The 16,722-nt window shown below is 32.2% G+C and overlaps 2 protein-coding genes across 2 annotated transcripts in view; one reads left to right on the top strand and one right to left on the bottom strand.

Annotated features, from left to right (window-relative positions):
- Nucleotides 1–10,133, bottom strand: part of LOC127715560 (uncharacterized) — a 28,433-nt gene extending 18,300 nt beyond the window's left edge. The window contains exon 1 of the mRNA XM_052221648.1: nucleotides 10,070–10,133. The gene's annotated coding sequence lies outside the window, so the exon portion shown is untranslated. The remainder of the gene's footprint in view (nucleotides 1–10,069) is intronic.
- The window catches only part of LOC127715554 (arginine--tRNA ligase, cytoplasmic-like), a 186,362-nt gene that overhangs the window by 73,450 nt on the left and 96,190 nt on the right, over nucleotides 1–16,722 (top strand). The window lies entirely within an intron of this gene.

The raw sequence follows: 16,722 nt of genomic DNA, 5'->3' as shown, positions 1-16,722 counted from the left end.
ATGGAGCTAAATGTGTTATCAGTTTCAACTCTGGTTTCTAATGGAGCTTTTGTTACAGTTTCAACTCTGGTCTGTAATGGGGCTTGTGTTACAGTTTCACCTCTGGTCTGTAATGGGGCTTGTGTGACAGTTTCACCTCTGGTCTGTAATGGGGCTTGTGTGACAGTTTCACCTCTGGTCTGTAATGGGGCTTGTGTTACAGTTTCACCTCTGGTCTGTAATGGGGCTTGTGTTACAGTTTCACCTCTGGTCTTAGGTGGGGTTTGTGTTACAGTTTCACCTCTGGTCTGTAATGGGGCTTGTGTTAGTTTCACCTCTGGTCTTAGGTGGGGTTTGTGTTACAGTTTCACCTCTGGTCTGTAATGGGGCTTGTGTTACAGTTTCAACTCTGGTCTGTAATGGGGCTTGTGTTACAGTTTCACCTCTGGTCTTAGGTGGGGTTTGTGTTACAGTTTCACCTCTGGTCTGTAATGGGGCTAGTGTTACAGTTTCAACTCTGGTCTGTAATGGGGCTTGTGTTACAGTTTCACCTCTGGTCTGTAATGGGGCGTGTGTTACAGTTTCACCTCTGGTCTGTAATGGGGCGTGTGTTACAGTTTCACCTCTGGTCTTAGGTGGGGTTTGATGTTGCTCAATCTTTGTTTTTCACCTTTATAATGTGGCCATAATGTTTTGTCTGTTTTTCACCTTTATAATGTGGCCATAATGTTTTGTCTATCTTTTTATAATTTATGGGTTTTAACTGCTCTGTTTGTATCTCCTTACTTTTTATGAATTTGCAAAACTAAAGCTGAATATTTATACACTTACTGATCTGTGGATAGGATGTTAATATAAAGAAAAACTCATTCTACTTGATTTGATGTGCACAAAATGAATGCAGTATCATCAGGGAACACCGTACCTCCTTCAGCTATAAAAGACCAATTTAAAAGAGAAAACCAACAGCCTGATATAAACTACAACAATAAATGAAATAGAAATACATGTATAGCAGTTTAACAAACAATAACCACTGGAGTACAGACTCTTGCTTGGACAGACTCAAAAAGAATCTGTTGGGGTTAAACATGTTTGTGAGTGCTCAAACCCTCCCCTAGCATGGGACAGTAGTGAAACAGAACAACATGAGAACAAATTCTGTTGAACTCATCAGATCAGTTTTTTAAGCACAAAAATAACTAACAAAATAACAAAAGACACATTTTAAGTACCCATTTTAGAGTACTCACAGTTACTGAAAGCTAGTTCAAAGCCCAATTTAAATAATAACTTAAAACCATGTTGAAATCAATGTCTGTGTTTGTTTGATTAAGCATTATAATACTCCTTTGATTTCTTTTATTACAGCAACATGAAACAGGAAATTTGATTATAGAAATGGTTCAATATGGTAAAACATTCCACATTAAAGATTAATTTATTGTTGTATATTTGAAATTTTATAAGCACTTGGAAACATAGACTGATTATGATATTCATGTAAAAGTTTGTAATTAGGAGAACAATAAAGAGAACAGTGCTTGTTTTCTGCTGACAAGGAAAGTTGTGTGAGTGTAAACATACTTATATCTTTTTCATTAGGAGAGGTAAAGCAATCATATAAGTATTTTATTGTCATATCCCTTTTCTACAAGTTAAACCATTGGGAACGAATGTATGGTAAGTTAGAAGAGAGGCGAAAGATACTAACTCAAAAGTCTTAATACAAACTGACAATGCCATGGCAAGAAAAGAAAAATGATCAAAATACAAATAACAATATACAAAACACTACATAGAAAACTAAGTGAGCAATACAATCATTTTTTTGTAATCTTGAAAACTTTCATGACTTCAAATTACTTAACAATTTGTAACAAAAAATTTGTCTACGTACAATAGGGATATATATAATATTAGCAGGAGTAAATATTAATCATAAAATTCCCAGAAGGCATCATTGATACCTTACAAAGTAATCAGTGTACTATATCATTATGTTTTTGTCATCCTTAAATTGTTGTTTTTCTACACATTTTTCTTTGATTTTATAATTTAACGGTTATTTGCTGCTATTTGAGGAAGTTGATTTGCTATTTTTGGCCAAAGTAGATGGCTTTAGGAAATGAAAATTCTCTTTGTTGACAAATTTGTGTTTCTTTCATGTTTATATATTGATTATGACGAAATACACCTTTATGATTTATTTCATCTTCAACATGTGACAGAAAAATGAAAAATTGACAGATTTCCTTGTGAATGTTTCTTTGAAGAAGTATTTTCTTGTAAGATCATAATAAGATCACTATTCATTAATTGTCTATGAAAAGCTTTTTACTCACAAAAAGAATTGTGATATTGCTGTACATGTAGTGTCTGTGAATTAGGTTTGTTACTTCTTAAAAGAATTGTGATGTTGCAGTACAAAGGTGGTTGTCAGAGAATGCTGGGTTTGTTGGTAACAATCAATTAGCTTGTTTTCATTTCAATAATTAGTTATTGGGGATAAGACAGTGACATGCAAGATGCCTTTGATGATATAGTCATACAGTTGAGTTTATATGAAAACATCTTGAAGTTAAGTGAGTACTACTTCAATCATCTCACTGGACATGTCAAAATTCAAGGGAGACAAATCTTCATTGTCAAAGTTTTTTCATATATTTTAATCAGCTAAGTAATAAAAGAGTAAGAAAACTTAAAGTCAGTAAGAAAAAAGAAATAAGCTCATTTACAGTACAGATTCTCTCTGATTGCCCAGTTTAGTTTGTGTATGGATGCTATTTTAAAAGGATGATGTAACCAGCTTGTAATCAGGCCTGCGTTTCACAAAAAATCTTGTGACTAAAATTGATCGTAAGTATACAGAATTGTTCATGACTTATGGTCAGTTTGAGTTGTAAGACTTTTTGTGAAATGCAGGCCAGGTCTACTGTGTTATTAACTCTAGCTATTGTAATGGATAAACTTAAATATAAACACTGAGGACTTTTTAAGTTGTAGTGTAATAAAAACCATAGTAAATTTCGAATTATTGTGTCTATTAAAGTTTTCTGAATGAGATCAGTTATATTCAATGCTATGATTTTTAGTTACAGTACTAAAGGTCCAGGGTTCAATCCTGACTCTGGGCATGGAAATTTCAGTACATTAGAAGGATGATTTTCGCCCTCCCACATACATCTCTGGTACCTAGACCTAGAGTTTAAACTAGAATGGGTACTTTGGGGGCCTTATTGGGTCAAAGTGGCCACCGGCTTTGACCTGGTGATCAATCAGTTGATATCTCTTCAGTTTGTCTGTTACCGTCAAGAAGCCCGGTGGTTCTCCCCGAGTACTACGGCTTCCTGCACCATAATAACAGACCTCCTGGTGTCCTAACACTCAATTGGTGTTGGGTTGGGGATTGTCCGTGGTGGTGGGTTGTATATAAGTTAGTGACACATCTCCATTCATCCTTATAGGGAGTGTACACAGATTCCACTGTACCATGGCAGATCTCGAGGTTTGCTTGGCAATATCGGAGGAATTAACGTACATACATTTGGCATCAATGGGGCATATTGGTTTGATATCAACTAAATTAAGAACTCAGCTTATGAAGCCTTTCTACATCAGTATTATCAAAAGACAAAGTTGTCCATATTTTTTTATTTATTGCTTGAAGATCTATGTTTAAACTAGATTTAATTCATGGACTTACTAAACACTGAATTCTACAGATGCATATATGTTCATATCTTACGGTACCCAGATTATTCCGATCGGTGGTGAAAAACAGTGAAAAAATGCAAAACACTCAATCCTTGGGATAATGAGAGCGTAATACTTTTAACATTTTCTAGTATTACTTTTCTCAGGGGACATTTTTCTTCAAGTGCTCAATTATTAAAATGATAAAGTACATAAATCTGTTGTTAATCAAGGTATATGGTTTGTACAGTGCACTCAGCTTCTGAAGTATGTTAAGTTAATGATATTATGCTTTTGATAGGTTCATTTTCATTTTACAATTTGAAAATTATGATCATTTCAGAATATCACAATGTTAATTATGTCAAGTTAATAACTAAAGCATGCATCTGACGTAACATTCAGTTTTGTGTAATTGTCCTTATACCTATTGCATATGACAATGGTATATTAGAAGTACATGGGTAAACAGTTTTGCAATTTATACAGAGAGTTATGGCAATTTAATAGCTCAAAAGTGTTGGCAATAATCCTTACTCATAGAGAGTCTATCGAAATCATGGAAATTGGCCAGATTATTTTCAGCTCTTGTGTGTTTGGGTATAACTTAAGGTGGTACCCAACACCTTGACTAACATTAATTTGGCTCGTTTAATTTTCCTAAAATTTTGACAAAATGTTTACTTTGACCCTTTGACAAAAATATAAAAATTTCAAAAAATTTGAACCAACCACTTTATCAGAAAAATTTCTTTGGTTATATAGCAGTTTGACAAACACTAATTTTGATCATTGAGAAGCTTAATATTTCCTTAACAATACAACGTAATTAAAACGTTTAGCTGATTTTTACAGAGTTATCTCCCTGTAGTGTTAGGTACCACCTTAAAAGAAGGAATAAGAAACGACTTTTATTTTGCTTAGTGCTGTTGAACCAAAAATAGATGTGATGTCTAATCCAGAATCATTTTAGTACATTAAAAAGTTAGAAATACAAGATGAAAAGCTGCCTGCTGTGATTGTAATTTTTGTGACATTTGCAAATCTTTTATAGAACTTGAGGATTATCATGGCATAAAGCAATCAATTGAAAGAGTATAAATAAAAGAAGATGTGGGATATACATATAAAATATCTTTTATCAACATATTAGAGTGATTGATCATCCTAGCACATTTGCTTAAGTCATAAGTAAGACAAACATTTAAAAAAATTAAATATTTGCTTTCTACCTAAGTTTTATAATTAGCTACTTTAAATTCAGAAATTATTGCATTCATTTTTTATTGCGATTGTTGAAGAACGGACAAACATGTAAGATAAGTTATTGTGATTTCACGGAAAAGCTGCATAGAGATCTGTATTTGATATCATAGTGTGAGTTCTTATAATATTATTGCAATACTCACCCAGACCCATTATTCCCATTAATAAAAACGAATTTACTGTATTTAATTAGTGTAGATATACTCATTACATCATTACACAAAATCTGTTGGAGGTTTACTAATTGAGTCTTGGAGAATGGTTTATTTATAAGTTGAAATTGGGCTTTTAACTAGCTTACAGTAAGGTGAGCAATATTAGATCAATGCTTTGTGTCTTGGCAGTCGTATATTGGAATCACGTCTTCGTCGTCGTCCGAAGACATATTGGTTTCCGGACAAAACTTTTGTTTAAGTGTATGGATTTCTATGAAATTTTACCATAAGGTTTATGACCACAAAAGGAAGGTTGGGATTGATTTTGGGAGTTATGGTTCTTACAGTTCAGGAATTAGGGGCCAAAATGGGGCCCAAATAAGCATTTTTCTAGTTTCCAGACAATAACTTGTGAAATGGTGTATGGATCTCTCTGAAATTATACCACAAGTTACCATATCACAAAGGGATGGTAAGAATTTGCTTTGGGGGGTTAAGGCTCAAACTGTTTAGGAATTAGGGGCAAAAAAGGGGGAAAAACAAGGGTTTCCAGGTAATTGGACAATTACCTAAGTACAAAACATAACTTTAAAGCAGTGTAAGGGATGTAATTCAAACACATATTGTCAAATTACCTCCCTTACACTGCTTGTAAATTATTTATAAAGAAATTTATAGTCTTTAGGTGATTAGCTGTCAATTTATTTTTAGAAGTTACTATTTTAAAAATGTTTAATAAAGGTAATTTTAATATAGACATGATTATGTATCAAAGCATTTTTCTAGTTTCCAGACAGTAACTTCTGATTAAGTGTATGGATCTCTCTAAAATTGTACTACAAGGTTCCATACTACAAAGAAAAGACTGCAATTTAGTTTGATGGTTAATGCTAAAAGGGGGATTCAAAAAGTTTGGGGGGAAGGGGGGGTTTCCTTTTTTTTTTAAAAAGGGTTCATATTTTTTTTTTTAAATTTTCTAAATTTCAAATTTTTGAAAAGTTTCAAGAAATTTTCGATTGCACAGTATTGCGCATTAGATTTGTAAGATCTTTGACCACATTTATTTTGTGTCAGAAACCTATATTATGTCAAAAATTTGATCACAATCCAAATTCAGATAGTACCAAGCTTGAATATTGTGTCCAAATTTGCCCCAACTGTTCAGGGTTTGACCACTGCGGTCGTATCAGGCTGCACTCAGCGAGGCATTTTATTACAGATTGTTCTTATATTTAGTGGTTTCAACAAAGTCCAAGGATATATGGGGGGGGGGGGGGGGATATTGCTCACAAACAGGTTAAACCTGGCTACATTATGTGCCTGTTCCAAACAAGATACCAGGCTTTATGGCTGTAATCCAGTTGTTGTCATTGGTTGCTGTCTGTTATATTTGTTTTTAGTTCTTTGCCATAATATAAATCAGGCTGTTGGTTTTCTCCTTTAATTTGTTTCCAGATTGTCATAACAAAGATAATGGGACCAAACATTTCTGTATTGTAATTGTGTTTTAAGTAGGTCAATGAGATTTCCCTTAGAGGACAACAGAAGTTCTTAGTGTTAGCAAGGATCATAGGACAACAGAAATTATATGTTCAATAAGACTCCCCTAAGTCTGAGTGATTAGAAAATTTATTAATGTAAGTGATTAAAGGCAACATGACTTCCTTGAGATGTTAAAATCATTTCTCAAAGTTAATTATAAGACTTTCTGGAGAGAGGTAAAAAAGTTGTCAGCCTGCACCAGGTCAAATAATTCCGATTTCTAGGTTAGAAGATACCAGTGCATGTGCAAGGGCAATTAGACATCCATAGATGGTAGAAAAATATCTTTTGCACACAAAACTATTAGTCTTCCCTTAAGGCTGACACAAAAGTTCACAATGTAAGCAAGGGCAACTGAACATCCTGTAGAGGGGCAAAAACTCCTCATTGTATGCAATTGGCTGTTATGGACTTCTTTAAGAGTCAGGCCCTCGTTTCACAAAAATCTTACCACTAATTGACTAAAATTAATGGTAAGTCATAAAAACTTCAATATACTTACGACCAATTTTAGTCGTTAGATTTTTTTGGGGAAACACAAGCCTAATACATATATTAGTAGTCAGTGGATTGAAGGGCAGTTAGGACTTCTGTACAAAAGGAAAACAGTTTTTCATTTTAAGCTATTGTAATTATACTGCCCTTCGAGGTGCAAAAACTTTTCATTGCACACAAGCATACCTGTTTGTTGCAAACAGCTTTTTCGAGTTTTCATTTAGTTTGCTAAGTCATGACTTAATTGGTTTTCGAATCATCTAATGACAGAAATTTGTTTTTGATTCAATGCTTCTCAGTTCAATTACATATAAAACATGGGAAATATCTGTTTTATTGGTACTTCCTTGATAGCCAGAAGCTGAAAATAAGTATATGAACTGATAGAAAGAGTTTTAATAGTTTATGTTTGTTTGTTTGTACTTTATTTCATTACTTGGAGCTGTAAAATGCTACATAAAACAAATGACATGGACTCTGGATGACACAGACTTTATTCTGAAGTATTTGATATAAAAGAATTGTTCTGCCTTTATTGAGTGAAATAGCAATAATTTTTATCTCTTAATGATCAGGCTCAGGTGTATTATAGAACAGAAAACCATGAACAGAAGATTAATTTCCAATGCAAAGATTACTTGAACTTTTTTTCTAGTTCATTGGTAGCTTAATAAAGATTTGAAGAAAATTTGTCATTGATTCTTTAGGTGACTGTGCCAGATTGAAGACAAAGTTGAAACTTTTATGACTTTATTTCAGTGTTGTTCTTAAGAATTACAAACATGACTAAGCTCAACATTAAAACTACCAGTAAATTTCACAAGGAAGGACTACCAAAATTTGATTATTCATTTTACTTATACCTTCGAATTTTGATACGTCTAATCAGGTTTCTTCAGCCTTTGGTTGGAATCACAGAAAGTCTGATATTTCCTTCTTCATGAAAGGCTATAGCTAATAAGGTATACTTAAGTATTGAATGACTGAAGCTTAGCTTGAAGTCTCTCATATTGAAATGTCATGTTTACTGTAGATTGCAGTGTTCAATGAAATACAAATCAACTTCTTGTTACAAACATATTGACTTGGATGGAGAGTTGTCTAATTGGCACACATACCACGTAAATAAAATCGAGAATGGAAATGGGGAATGTGTCAAAGAGACAACAATCCGACCAAAGAGCAGAAAACAGCCCAAGGCCACCAATGGGTCTTCAACACAGTGAGAAAATCCCGCACCCGGAGGCTGGCGTCAGCGGGCCCCTAAACAAAAATATGTACTAGTTCAGTGAGAATGGACGTCACGCTAAACTCCCCTTCTTATTCATATAAATTTGTTTCTAGTATTCCTGTCTCCTTGACATTTTATTTAGTGATATAGACTGTGTTCTGATGTATGTTCTCACCCTATGGCAATATAGTGAAAACAATTATCCAATTGATGATAGTTTTAATCTGTAAAATTATACTTATTCCCCTGACAAATGGAGTTGGTGTACTAACTTATTCAGGGCCCTTAAAGCATCCTTGGGCTGCTTATCCTATGCATACACCTACATATAATGAATCTGGATTGAAAAGTGTGGGTTGGCTGGCTGATATTACTATATAAAAATAATAAGATGTATTATGATTGCTATCGAGACAATTATCCATCAGAGAACAAATGAGGTAGAAGTTAGCAACTATAGGTCACTGTACGGCCTTCAACAATAAGCAGAACCAATACAGCATATTAAGCTATATGACTTTTTTTTTGCTCATTTGTCATAAAATAAAACTTGATATAAAAAATTATTGTAGTCTTAATTAGTGTAGCTAATTTCCTCCTAACCAAATACATGACAGTTGTAACAAATAATAAAGCAATTACAATGGGTTCAAAGAGGGATCATTGTACACAGCTCAATACACATCAGTAGGAACAGATTATGGATATAAATCCACAATTTGTACTTTGCAATTAGATAACCCATACTTTTTACACTCACAATTGATATTTTACACTATAATACATTGAGTTCATCTTAATTTGAAAAAAGTGATTTTCATACATGTATAATATGAATTCATAGGCAATTTTAAAATTCTAAAACCTTATTGCACATCTACATGTTATATAAAAGCCTGCAACAAACAATGTAAGAGGACTTTTGTAGGTTTTGATTTTAAAATCTCATGAGGTATAATCTACACTTGCGTTGGTTAGGAAAAGTTCTAAAGATTTACAACTAAATATAGACATGTTATAATATGATTCATAATTTACATTTTTTGATCTGAAAAATTTGTCATCTTTTAATTATATTGTTATGAACTTGTATTAGTATGTATAATGTAACAATCAAAGATGATACAACAACAAACAATGAAAAAATAATCTGGAGACATAATCCACATCAGGAATTCTATATTTAAAAGTTCAAAAGAACTTTTGAACCCCTCAAATAAAATAAACTACAACATTCATCTCAATTGAACAATTGCCTGTACATGTTATTTTACAGAAACAATATTGCATTATCAATAAAAGTCAACAAAAAAAATAATTAAATAAGGAGGTCTGGAAACAAGATCTGGCACAATATTAGTATATTATTTTTTGGCTGGTAAATTTGGATCTTTTACAAACAGCATTATATAAAGATAAAGTCAAGTTACCTCAGGAATAATGACATCTAAATATTTATAAAATGTCTGCCATATACAAAGAAACAGGAGACAAAAACAAAATTACTATTTTACATTTCTGCTTTGAAAATTTAAATTCATGAGTTCTGTTAAAAATTTTTGAGTAAAATTATAAACAATTGGTAGATGATTATCAAATTAGGTTGAATTAATTCATTCTATTTCTGATTATCAAGATATATAACCAAGAAGTCAATATCATGTACCCTAAACACATATGTTGATGCTAATAAAATCTATTTTACCTTCAAGCATGTTTTTTATTCCATCAAGATATGTTGATATGGTATAGTTAGCTGTGATGACAAGAGTTAAAGATTGTAAGCCTTTATATAGCATTTCATGATCAATACAACTGACAAACTTAAATGGATTTCTCCATATTTATCATGATGTGTTTAGTAAAGTTAGTTTTAACATTGTATTTTTTTCAAGAGAACCGTTGCAGTTATTAGCCACATGAGTATAGCACTGTATTTGTATCAGAAAGAACAAACAAGATTTCTGTTTAACAATAATTGCATGTGTACTGAAAGCCATCTAATCTGTACAACAAGGATTCATGAATTTAAAAAAAATGGTTAAGACCTGAGTTATGCAATATATAATTTACTTTTTAAAGTTCTTTGCCAATCTAAAGACATTTTTCAGTTGAAATACACTGCTGGTAAGATGTAGAAGAAGAAAAACCAAGTATGCTACTTAAATTAGTCTTTAGATCTTATATTCCAAAATGGGTTTAAACAAAATTAAACAATGAAGATATCAAATAGACATTAACTGTTTCATACCCAACTATATCAGTCCTATTCAGGACCGATAACTCTGTCGATAAATATTGTCGGGTATACAATGTTGTTGAAATCAGAGCAATTGTATTATATGTCTCTGTTGAAATGTATACAATAACAAATTTTTTTTACACAAGTTTAACTTTATATCGATTTATTGAATGCCTGGATTTTGCTTAAAATATTGAATTAAAAAAATAAATAATAAAATCATATTCAATGAAATCTCGTTTAATTTTTTACGAAATAATACAAAATCCATTTAAATTAAAATTTGAATCAAAATATTTCTTTAAAATAATTATAGAAACATAAATATTAGTTTGATTATCTTTTAAAGCAAAAATTATTTTTTTAAAGATTTTTTTTTATAATATTCATATTTTCTTTAAGTTTATTATGATACATACTTCTTCTGGTTTGACACGGGGAAGAGAAGATATTTATTTGTACAGTTATGAAAACTTTTGTATATCACAAAATTTAAATTCTGGTAATACATGTATACACAGGATGTTTAATGTCACCTGGTTGCTTTTGGTTTGCACGTCTACCTGACAATATATTGTTATGTAACATTACATCCAAAGTCAGAGTTCACCTGTTCGTCAAGTGATGGTATTTTGAAGGTATGGAATATTTATCTATAATAATTGTTGGGATTTTTTTCTCTCTTGGGACGTAAATATTTTTTTGTTCTAAAAGGAATGTATAAATATATTTCTAAAGAAAGATAAATTATACAGAAAACAGGAAAAAAACCTTTTAAAAAAAGAAGAGAAAAAATTTTATTATAAATTTATTGTTAACTATTTTCTGGTAACAGTATATCCTGGATATCTGTCAAAATAAAATGTTCCCGTGTCACACTTAAAATAATATTTTTTTAATCAATAAATTTTGAAATCAATCATATCGAAATATCACCAAAGAAAATAACAGAAACATCAGAGATTCTACATGAAAATTAAATTAAATCAAGGAAAGTCTTACTATACAAATCCTCGATTTGATGCAACATTTCCATATACATCATCCGCCATTTTGAAAAATCCCGAAATATTCACTTTTTTAAATCGATTTTTGACCGAAATTGCCCAGAAATTAAACTGTTTTAAATAGTATTTTCCGCCAGATATATGTTTGAATATACTTAATCGAGTTGCAAAGTTTTATTTTTATTAACGGAATTTCTTTATTTGTTATACAAGTAGACATGGGTATCGGTACATTTAGCATTGAGTCAACGGAGAAATAACGAGAAAAAGTACATGTTTTTACGATTCTCCAGTGACAGAATTTAATCAAAAATTAAACTGTTAGGACCAACATTGTTTGATAGAAATATGTTTGAATATCAAGGATTGATTTGCAAAAGTTAGAAAACGGGTCAGGTTCATGATAAAGCTAAACTTTATTGAAGCACCTATGCATTTTATATGGGGCAATATAATACAAAATGGCGGCTAGTATACGTCACAAAAGTCACGTGATGTCTGACTTAGTTGGATATGCTAACAAAATCAAGAAATTTCTTGAATAGAAATTTTTTTTTTTTGGTCAGAGGGATTCAGTTTTAAGGTTAAAATATCCTGCTATTAGCAGTCATTCCCAAAGGCCAGTAAAAATTGGTTTGGTCCAGTTAAGTGATATGCATTACTTAAGACCAAATGCCCAGTAAGATTTTTGATTTTGTCTAAATCATGTGTAAATGTCCTGTTAAAATAGAGTCTGGTCCAGTTAAGAAGAATGGTTTACTGGACCAAATGTCCAGTTGATTTCTCAAAGTCTTGCAGTTGAGAACCACTGTATTAGATCATTGAATTATGCTCTGTTGTCTATTGGTAGTATGGTCTCCGGTAGTGCACAGTTTTATGGATTAAGTCTAAACCTTGTCAAGCCAAAAAGTCTAGAATTGGTAATTACTGCTTTCTTTGCTAAGTGTGTGGCATAAAGGAGTATGAGCAATATTTTGTCAGTTAGGGGTCAAAAATTAAAGACAGGGACTTTTAACATGACTTTCATGAGACTGTTACCTCATAAACCATAAAAGTTAAACTTCTTGCTGAAGGATAAATGCAGTTCAAAATAGGATGCATATTCTTGTCTTGTATATGGTTGAGAGATTGCCTGCTGAGTGTTAAATAAACATCAATCAATCCATCTTTACAGCAGTGCTCTAAATGCCAATCTTAAATTATCAAAAGTTATTAGGAATCTGAAAATTATTGAAGATCTGAGGGAACCACATTCTAATTTATAATTCTGAAGTGAATTTATGTATACCTATATTCAATAGAAATGGATAGATGTGAAATCTAACTACTAATGGCCTGTGTGATTATAATACTTTGAACTGTCTTTGACATTTGAAGATCTGTTAATGCTTTTTTTAATTCTGAAACAGCTTGAAAACATTGTTTGTATGAAGAAAGTTGATAATAAAAATCACCAGGGACATTGTTTCAAGCTGATAGCTATCTTATTGTGGCAGAATCCATAAATTATTAAACATTCAATACAAAAAGCTGATTATTTAGCATCATATTGCTTAATTACTAATTTAGTTCTGTGTGGGAAATCAGACTGCCTGAATATTCAATTGTTCCAATGTAGTTATTTGCTGAAGGTCAGTGAACAAATATAACTATAATCAAATTCTCATAAAGCCCCTGGGGGTTTGTTCTTTATTTAGCATATCCCCATGGACAAAAATGAAGGTATAATAGTTGACCTCCATCTAGCTAATTACATCAGTCAGTGATTCCCACATATCTATTGCAATTATATCAGAACTAGAAATCAAGGCTGCAAAGACATATTACATACACCCCCTGCTTTCAAAGTTTGTTGGGTATAGATAGGAATCAAGCCTGTCTGTCTAAACACTAACTTTTGAGTCCTTTGTTCAATTAATTTAAAACAAATTTTGAACAATTACAATAACAGATTATAATGTATTTTTTTTGCAGCATAAAGGATTTTTTTCTCTCTCCAATGAGTATTTCTAGAATTATGCCCACTGAACTTAGAAATTTTTTAAACAGTTTGCAATCTGTCGACACAACTCCTCCTACATGTTTCATCAAATATTTATAAAAAAACTGAGCACATTGTTAAAGATTTTAACATCTCAATGTACATTTAAGCATGACATCCTGGTCCTTGAACAAATCCCAAATTTCTGCTCTTTGATCTTTGGGATTTTTGTCTCACCTGCGACAAAAGTTGCAGTATGCGAGACATAGGTATTACAATCCAGCTGAAGCAACGGCTTAAACTATTTGTTTAAAGCTCTATATTTCAGAAGGTAGAAGACCTGGATGCTTCATACCTTGTATCAGATACCTTATGTTAAGAAGTTTCCGTCTGTCATATGTCCATTGTCCTTGACCTCATTTTCATGGTTCAGTGACTGCTTGAAAAAGTGTAATTCTCATTTATTATGAGTAATAGGATATTTATACTTGGTATATTTGTTCATTGCAGTGTCTACATGTCCATCAGGTAGGGTTCAACTGACCTCGACCTTATTCCATGGATCAGTGATCAAGGTTAACGTTACATGATCAAGTACCTCAGATACTGTAAGCAATAGTTCAACTATATTTGGTGTATGGAATGATTGTAAGGGGTACATGTCCTACTGACAGGTTTCATCTGACCTCAACCTCTATTTCATGGTTCATTGAACAATGTTAAGTTTTTGTGGTGTGGTCTATATCTTAAATAATATAAGCAATAGGTCAACTATATTTGGTGTATGGAATGATTGTAAGGGGAACATGTCCGACCGACAGGTTTCAACTGACCCTTTCATGGTTCATTGAACAATGTTTAGTTTTTGTGGGTTGGTCTATTTCTCAGATACTATAAGCAATAGGTCAACTATATTTAGTGTATGGAATGATTGTCAGGTGACCTCATTTTCCTGGTTCATTGGTCAATTATAAATTTCTTAATTTTGTCCGTTTATCAGATACTCCTATAAGCAATATAAGACAACTATACTTGGTTTATGGAATGATTGTAAGGTGTACATGTCTGTCTGGCAGGGTTCATATGACCTCGACCTCATTTTCATGGTTCATTGGTCAATGTTACGTTTATGTCATACTTGTAGTAAAACCTTCAGACTTTCAGCATAAATTCAATAATAAGTAAAATAGGTGAGACATTTCAGTGTGTGCACTGTTGTTAATACTATTCAGTATTTACATTGTGGACACCTTAGAGCTTCATCAGATGTTCATGAAACTGTGACATCATAACATTAAGATTTGTATATAAGAAGGGCATTCTGGTCCATTGACAAACTCCAGAGTTATGCCCCCCCCGTTTTTGCCCTTAGAATTTTTTTATGCTATTTTGTATGCTTTTTTGTAGATGCAACTCCTTCTTAAATTTGTACATTGTTAGATCCTAACATGAAGGTGTGCATATAAGTGTCAGTTCTTTTAAGTGGGTGTCAAAGGAGATGTTTCATTATGTTCGAACTCCTCTTTCACTGTTAAGATACAAACTTGATGGTTCGACACAAATTCAACATTGGAAGACTTAAATGATGTCACAGATACAAACTTGATGGTTCGACACAAATTCAACATTGGAAGACTTAAATGATGTCACAGATACAAACTTGATGGTTCGACACAAATTCAACATTGGAAGACTTAAATGATGTCACAGATACAAACTTGATGGTTCGACACAAATTCAACATTGGAAGACTTAAATGATGTCACTGAAATCAAAGTCTTTTGTTTGACCTGTCCATGGTGTCGTTAAAGAATTCCTCAACTCTTGAATTTTAGAAAGGAGAACGTCCAGTACGGGCTAATTTTGGCCTAAAATTTGATTTACATCTGATAACAGATTTTTGACATTTTTCAAACACTAAAGTGTTTACATCATTCGATTCCAAGATTTGAACTGATTTGGTCATTAAAGACACTCAAATTCAAGCTTCAATATGAAAAATCTATCAAATAGCTGCCATAAAACGTCACTTTTCAGATGGTTTTTGTCTAAAATGTAAGTTGCCACATTCATGTTCAGTCTCAACCTTAATATATGTTATGTATAATCATCAAATACAACATGTATTTAAATGTTAAAACTGAACACAAGTGTGGCCACTTCCATTTTAGACAAAAAAATGTCTAAAAATTAGCCCAAATGCTAAAATTGGGAAGATTTCAGTAATTTTACATGAATTACTGATGATGTACTTGATGTATGTGCATTGCATTATCAAAAACAGTCCATATTTATGAAACTAAAGTATTCTACTTTCCAATAAATGGCTAAAATTTTTCATCTTAAACACATTATAAAAATGCTATATTTTGGGGCCAAAAAGGGGTCTTACCAGGCCTTCCCCTTTGAATTTAGCAGACTCATTAACATTGGAAAAAAGTATTTCAGGAATTTTTTTATTAGAACTTACAGCCAGTACTGAAATCCCTACAGCGGTCAGAGTAACAGCATTAAAGCATTGAACTCCATTGTTTGTGAGTTTTTTGTTTAACTGTTGTAAAACTGAGTGAGTGAATAAAGTTGGATACAGTTGGTAAGATTAGACGACAAGACAAAGACTAAAAGAGATCGTGAGTTGAAGCAGTAGACCAAGAGACTATTAAAGTCACTTTTCCAGACATTATTTTGATTCAAACATTTTGAGACAATATTGTGTGGGAGGTTTAACAGTCATTGTGGAAATTAAATTAAGATCATACCTACTAGCAGCTTGTACATAACTTTGTAAAATTTTCTCTTGTCTTATGGATCACAACAATTTCTTAAGATGTGAAACACATTTGTTAATGATGACAGAACGTAATCAACTAGTTTTTTGGTCTTTCAATTATTATGAGGTAATAACTTCATTATAGATATATTTGTTTCTGTTTAAAGTTGTTCTTTTGTGAGTCTTTGATGACAGTTATGTTTCATCTTCAGTGTTTTTGGTATATTGTTTATTTTGGTTTGGTTTTTTTTTTCATTTAGCTGTTTTGTGTGGGAAAAGTAGTTGAGAAATGAACTTGTCTTTTTTTGTGTACTCATTGTCTTCAGTGCTTATTAACAATACCAATAACTTAATTATA

The sequence above is a fragment of the Mytilus californianus genome, unplaced genomic scaffold (assembly GCF_021869535.1).
Source record: "Mytilus californianus isolate M0D057914Y unplaced genomic scaffold, xbMytCali1.0.p SCAF_9, whole genome shotgun sequence".
Lineage (NCBI taxonomy): Eukaryota > Metazoa > Mollusca > Bivalvia > Mytilida > Mytilidae > Mytilus > Mytilus californianus.
Note: the sequence above shows the minus strand (reverse complement) of the source record. Positions and strands in the feature narration are given on the sequence as shown.